A 7,825-nucleotide genomic window follows, 5' to 3' on the forward strand; every position below is an offset into this window, starting at 1 on the left:
ACTTATTTTATTTGTAGAGTTGTGTTGTGATATCTTCCCGTGAGTCCCTGATCTTGATCGTACACGTTTGCGTGTATGATTAGTGTACGATTGAATCGGGGGCGTCACATGGCATGACAAAAGGATACAAAAATGTGAGTTTAATGTTGGTGATTATGTATTGTTATACAACCCTCGTTTAAGATTTTTTGCAGTCAAACTCCTTTCTAAATGGGAAGGTCCTTACGTCATCGAGGAGGTTTATCGTTCCGGTGCCATAAAAATCAACAACTTCGAAGGCACAAATCCGAGGGTGGTGAACGGTCAAAGAATCAAGCATTATATCTCAGGTAATCCCATAAATGTTGAAACTAATGTGATTGAAACCGTAACCCCGGAGGAATACATAAGGGACACTTTCCAGAACATTTCAGACTCCAAAAAGGAAGAGGTATGTGGTACGGTAAGTAAACCGACTCCAAAATAGTTCTAATAGCAATTTTTCTCCGTTTTGGAATATTTAAGAAAATAGGAAGCAGTCCGGGAAAGACACGAGGCTTGCACGAGGGTGGAGGGCGCGCCCTACCCCCTGGGCGCGCCCCCTACCTCGTGGGCACCTCTTGTGCTCTCCGGACTCCGTGTTCTTGCACGATACTTCTTTTGGTCGGTAAACATTCGTTATATAATCTCCCGACGGTTTTGACCACCATATCACGCAAAAATCTCCTATTTTTATTTCGAGTTGTTTTCTGCCAGGGTTGTCAAGACCAGGCATCATGTCATCTCCCTCCTCCTCCAACAATGAGGGCAACAATGCTTGGCTAATAAAGATAGAGCTGAAGAGAGAAGAGCCCGGAGAGATCAATAAGGATGATGGGATCAAGAAGGCCATGAGGAATCAAGTTCCGGGAGTAGTAGAAGAAGACATCCTTTAACCTCATCACAATCTCTTTACCCCAACGGAGATTGAAGCTTTCAAGATGATTGAGTTAGCTCGCATTCAAAACAAGTATCTCACAAGTGAAAATATTTTGTTGAAGGAGCATATCATCGCACTCAAGGGCATTATCCGCAAATTAGAGGATCTCCTACGCTCGATGTGCGACTATCCATCATCACCAACACCTTCTTCCCCAACAAAGAACTGAGTATCGGGTATGGGCACTCCCCTTGGCAACTGCCAAGCTTGGGGGAGTGCCCCGGTATCGTATCACCATCACACTTTTATCCTTACCGTTTTCTTAGTTCAATCCTTTTGGTAATATCTTGATCTAGTAGAATGAAGTTTTAGTATGATCTAGTTTTGAGTTTTGCTCTATGATCCTTCTATGTAATCGAGTCCATGAGCTATATATAATAAAGATTAGTGTTGAGTCAAGGGCTTGATTATCTTGCTATGATCTTGAGGGAATAAAAATAAAATAAAAGAGAAAGAATAAAAGAAATGAAGAGATCTTATGGAGAGTAACGATTTCACATATAAAGAGAGTATGATGAAAAAAAAGTTGTTGAGAGTTGACAAACATAGTTTTAGTCATCGTTTCAATTGATAGGAAGTAATAATGAAAGAGAGGTTTTCACATATAAATACACTATCTTGGACATCTTTTATGATTGTGAGCACTCATTAAAATATGACATGCTAAAGAGTTGACATTGGACAAGGAAGGCAACGTAATGGGTTATGCTTTCTTACATCTGAAATAAATTATATTGTCATGGATCATCCAACATGTTGAGCTTGCCTTTCCCTCTCATGCTAGCCAAATCCTATGCACCAAGTAGAGATACTACTTGTGCTTCCAAACATCCTTAAACCTAGTTTTGCCATGAGAGTCCACCATATCTACCTATGGATTGAGTAAGATCCTTCAAGTAAGTTGTCATTGTTGCAAGCAATAAAAATTGCTCTCTAAATATGTATGTTTTATTAGTGTGGAGAAAATAATATTTATACGATCTTGTGATGTGGAAGAAATAAAAGCGACGGACTGCATAATAAAGGTCCATATCACAAGCGGCAATATAAAGTGACGTTCTTTCGCATTAATATTTTGTGCATACAACCATAAAAGCACATGAATACCTCTGCTTCCCTTTGCGAATGGCCTATCTTTAATTGTTGTCTTATACTTCATGCAAGAGTCACGGTGATCTTCACCTTTCCTTTTTACATTTTATCCTTTGGCAAGCACAATGTGTTGGAAAGATCCTGATATATATAGCTAATTGGATGTGAGTCTTCATGAACTATTATGTTGACATTACCCTTGAGGTAAAAAGTTGGGAGGCAAAACTAAAAGCCCCTATCTTTCTCTGTGTCCGGCTAAAACTTCGCACCCATAAATATTGCGTGAGTGTTAGCAATTGTGAAAGACTAAATGATAGTTGAGTATGTGGACTTGCTGAAAAGCTCTTATATTGACTCTTTCTGATGTTATGATAAATTGCAATTGCTTCAATGACTGAGATTATAGCTTGTTATCTTTCAATGAAGTTTATGATTCATACTTGAAATTGTGATTGAATTATTACTTTAGCATAAGAGATCATATGACAATATATGTATATGTTGCTGTTCTAAGAATGATCATGATGCCCTCATGTCCGTATTGTATTTTATCAACACCTCTATATCTAAACATGTGGACATATTTTTCGATATTGGCTTTCGCTTGAGGACAAGCGAGGTCTAAGCTTGGGGGAGTTGATACGTTCATTTTGCATCATGCTTTTATATCGATATTTATTGCATTGTGGGTTGTTATTACACAATATGTCACAATACTTATGCCTATTCTCTCTTATTTTACAAGGTTTACATGAAGAGGGAGAATGCCGGCAGCTGGAATTCTGGGCTGAAAGAGGAGCAAATATTAGAGACCTATTCTGCACAACTCCAAAAGTCATGAAACTTCACGGGAGCATGTTTCAGAATATATATAAAATATTGGGCGAAAGAAGTACCAAAGGGGGGCCACCCATCGTCCACGAGGGTGGGGGCGCGCCCCCCTGCCTCGTAGGCCCCCTGGTAGACCTCTGATGCCCATCTTTGGCTATATGGAGTCTTTCGTCGAGGAAAAATCATAAGCAAGCTCACGGGACGAAACTCTGCTGCCATGAGGCGGAACCAATCTAGGGCTCCGGCGGAGCTGTTCTGCTGGGGAAACATCCCTCCGGGAGGGGGAAATCATCACCATCGATCCTCTCATCAGGAGGGGGTCAATCCCCATCAACATCTTCACCGGCACCATCTCATCTCAAACCCTAGTTCATCTCTTGTATCCAATCTTTGTCCCAAAGCCTCAGATTGGTACCTATGGGTTGCTAGTAGTGTTGATTACTCCTAGTAGTTGATGCTAGTTGGTTTACTTGGTGGAAGATCATATGTTCAGATCCATTATGCATATTAATACCCCTCTGATTATGAACATGAATATGATTTGTGAGTAGTTACGTTTGTTCCTGAGGACATGGGAGAAGTCTTGCTATAAGTAGTCATGTGAATTTGGTATTCGTTCGATATTTTGATAAGATGTATGTTGTCTCTCCTCTAGTGGTGTCATGTGAATGTCGACTACATGAAACTTCACCATTGTTTGGGCCTAGAGGAAGGCATTGGGAAGTAATAAGTAGATGATGGGTTGCTAGAGTGACAGAAGCTTAAACCCTAGTTTATGTGTTGCTTCATAAGGGGCTGATTTGGATCCATATGTTTCATGCTAAGGTTTGGTTTACCTTAATACTTCTTTTGTAGTTGTGGATGCTTGCAATAGGGGTTAATCATAAGTGGGATGCTTGTCCAAGGAAGGACAGTACCCAAGCACCGGTCCACCCACATATCAAATTATCAAAGTACCGAACGCGAATCATATGAACGTGATGAAAACTAGCTTGACGATAATTCCCATGTGTCCTCGGGAGCGCTTTCCTTTATATATGAGTTTGTCCAGGCTTATCCTTTGCTACAAAAAGGATTGGGCCATCTTTATGCACCCTATTTACTTTTATTACTTGTTATTCGTTACCAATTACCTTATCACAAAATTATATGTTACCGATAATTTCAGTGCTTGTAGAAAATACCTTGCTAAAAACCGACTAAAATATGAAACTAGATGCTGTTATAATAAAGTTAGAATATATTACTAAATATTATAAATAGCGAGTGTGGAATAATAATGGATCGGTGTGCGGAATTGTCCTAGGCAATTATTAACAAGACCGATAGTAGTTATTGCAATTTCATATGAGGGAGAGGCATAATCTAACATACTTTCTCTTCTTGGATCATATGCACTTATGATTGGAACTCTAGCAAGCATCCTCAACTACTAAAGATCATTAAGGTAAAACCCAACCATAGCATTAAAGCATCAAGTCCCCTTTATCCCATACGCGACAATCCCCTTACTCGGGTTTATGCTTCTGTCACTCAAGCAACCCACTATAAGCGAATCATGAACATATTGCAACACCCTATAGCGGGAATCCCTCACCCTTGTGCGACACGGAGGGCACAATAGGACAGCACCAAAATAAAACATACAACTCGTACCAATATAGATCATCAATCAACCCAATGACAAGGGATATCTACTCAAAACATCATAGGATGGCAACACATCATTGGATCATAATATGTGGCATAAAGCACCATGTTCAAGTAGGGATTACAGTGGGGTGCGGGAGAGTGGACCGCGTAAAAGAGATGAGGATGGTGATGATGATGGTGATGTTGATGAATACGATCACTGCGGCGAGGATTCCCCTCTCGATGGCACTCCGGCGCCACCGAGAGAGAGGAGGAGAGGTTCTCCCCCTTGTGCTTCCTCCTCCTTGGCCTCCCCCCTGGATGGGGAGAGGTTCTCCCTCTGGATCTTGGCCTTCATGGAGATGATGGCCCGTTCGAGATCCTCCTCCATGGCCTCCGGTGATGATGCCCCCCTCCGGCAGGGTGCCAGAGAGGGCCTAGATCGATTTCTCGTGGCTACAGAGGCTTGTGGCGGTGGAACTTCCGATCTAGGTTATGTTCTGGAGGTTTTGGCATTTATAGGAGAGGTTGGCGTTGAGAACAAGTCAGGGGGGCCCACGGGAAGTCCACAAGGCACAGGGGGCGCCCAGGGGGTGGGCACGCCCCCCACCCTCATGGAGCCCATGGGACTCCCCTCCGGTATATTTTTGTTCCAGTATTTTTTATATTTTCTAGAAAAATTCTCCGTTGATTTTCATCGCATTCTGAGAACTGTTATTTCTGCAGAAAAACAACACCACGGTAGTTTTGCTGAAAACAGCGTCAGTCCGGGTTAGTTCTAATCAAATCATGCCAAAATCATATAAAACTATTATAAACTTGGCGTGAATACTTCATAAATTATAGATACGTTGGAGACGTATTAGTGATGTTGATGAAGATGATGACCGTGGTGATGATTCCCTCCCGATGGCACTCCGGCGCCACCGAGAGAGAGGAGGAGAGGTTTTCCCCCTTGTGCTTCCTCCTCCATGGCCTCCCCTTGGATGGGGAGATGTTCTCCCTCTGGTCCTTGGCCTTCATGGTGATGATGGCCCCTCCAGGATCCTCCTCCATAGCCTCCGGTGATGATGGCCCCCTCCGGCAGGGTGCCAGAGAGGGCCTAGATTGATTTCTCGTGGCTACAAAGGCTTGCGGCAGCGGAACTTCCGATCTAGGTTATTTTCCGGAGGTTTGGGCATTTATAGGAGAGGTTGGCGTCGAGAACAAGTCAGGGGGTCCCACAGGAAGTCTGAGGCACTGGGGCGCGCCCCCCACCCTCGTGGGGCCCACAGGACTCCCCTCCGGTAGATTTTTGTTCCAGTATTTTTATATTTTCCAGAAAAATTCTCCATTGATTTTCATCGCATTCCGAGAACTTTTATTTCTGCACAAAAACAACACCACGGTAGTTCTGTTGAAAACATCGTCAGTCCGGGTTAGTTCTAATCAAATCATACCAAAATCATATAAAACTATTGTAAACATGGCATGAATACTTCATGAATTATAGATACGTTGGAGACGTATCATTATGCGGTTTGACCGATAAAGATCTTTGTAGAATATGTAGGAACCAATATGAGCATCCAGGTTCCGCTATTGGTTATTGACCTGAGATGAGTCTCGGTCATGTCTACATAGTTCTCGAACCCGTAGGGTCCGCACGCTTAATGTTCGGTGACGATCGATATTATGAGTTTATGTGTTTTGATGTACGGAAGGTTATTCGGAGTCCCGGATATGATCACAGACATGACGAGGAGTCTCGAAATGGCGGAGACATAAAGATCGATATATTGGATGACTATGCTTGGAGGTCAGAATGGTTCTGGGTGAGTTCGGGCATATACCGGAGTACTGGGAGGTTACCGAAACCCCCCGGGAAGTATATGGGCCTTATTGGGCCATAGTGGGAGAGAGGAGAAGGGAGCCTAGGAGGGGGCGCCCCCCCCAAGCCCAATCCGAATTGGGTGGGAGGCCGGCCCCCCTCTCCTTCCCCCTCTCTCCCCCTTCCTTCCTATCCTAATCCAACTAGGGAAGGGGGGAATCCTACTCCCGGTGGGAGTAGGACTCCCTTGGGCGCGCCATAGAGGGCCGGCCCTCCCCCTCCTCCACTCCTTCATATACTAGGGAGGGGGGCACCCCATAGACACACAAGTTGACAATTGTCTTAGCCGTGTGCGTGCGCCCTCCACCATAATCCACCTCGGTCATATCGTTGCAGTGCTTAGGCGAAGCCCTCTTCCGGTAGCTTCATCATCACCGTCATCATGCCGTCGTGCTGACGAAACTCTCCTTCGACACTCAGCTGGATCTAGAGTTTGTGGGACGTCACCGAGCTGAACGTGTGCAGATCGTGGAGGTGCTGTACCTTCGGTGCTAGGATCGGTCGGATCGTGAAGACGTTCGACTACATCAACCGTGTTGTCATAACGCTTCCGCTTACGGTCTACGAGGGTACGTGGACAACACTTTTTCCCCCTCGTTGCTATGCATCACCTAGATGGATCTTGTGTGTGCGTAGGAATTTTTTTGAAATTACTGCGTTCCCCAACAGTGGCATCCGAGCCAGGTCTATGCGTAGATGTTATATGCACGAGTAGAACACAAAGGAGTTGTGGGCGTGGGTATATACATATTGCTTGCCATCAATAGTTGATTCTTGATTCAGCGGTATTGTTGGATGAAGCGGCTCAGACCGACATTACGCGTATGCTTACGCGAGACTGGTTCTACCGACGTGCTTCGCACACAGGTGGCTGGTGGGTGTCAGTTTCTCCAACTTTAGTTGAATCGGATTCAATGAACAGGGTTCTTTCTGAAGATCAAAAAGAAATCACTATACCGTGTTGTGGTTTTTGACACGTAGGTAAGAATGGTTCTTGCTCAGCCCGTAGCAGCCATGTAAAACTTGCAACAACAAAGTAGAGGATGTCTAACTTGTTTTTCCATGGCATGTTGTGATGTGATATTGTCAAGACATGATGCTAAATTTTATTGTATGAGATGATCATGTTTTGTAACAGAGTTATCGGCAACTGGCAGGAGCCATATGGTTGTCGCTTTATTGTATGAAATGCAATCGCCATGTAATTCCTTTACTTTATCACTAAGCGGTAGCGATAGTCGTAGAAGCAATAGTTGGCGAGACGACAATGATGCTTCAATGGAGATCAAGGTGTCAAGCCGGTGACGATGGTGATCATGACGGTGCTTTGAAGATGGAGATCAAAGGCACAAGATGATGATGGCCATATCATATCACTTATATTGATTGCATGTGATGTTTATCCTTCATGCATCTTATTTTGCTTAGTTCAGTGGTAGCAT

This window comes from Triticum urartu, chromosome 7A, assembly GCF_056163025.1.
Source record: "Triticum urartu cultivar PI428250 chromosome 7A, HENAU_Tu73, whole genome shotgun sequence".
Lineage (NCBI taxonomy): Eukaryota > Viridiplantae > Streptophyta > Magnoliopsida > Poales > Poaceae > Triticum > Triticum urartu.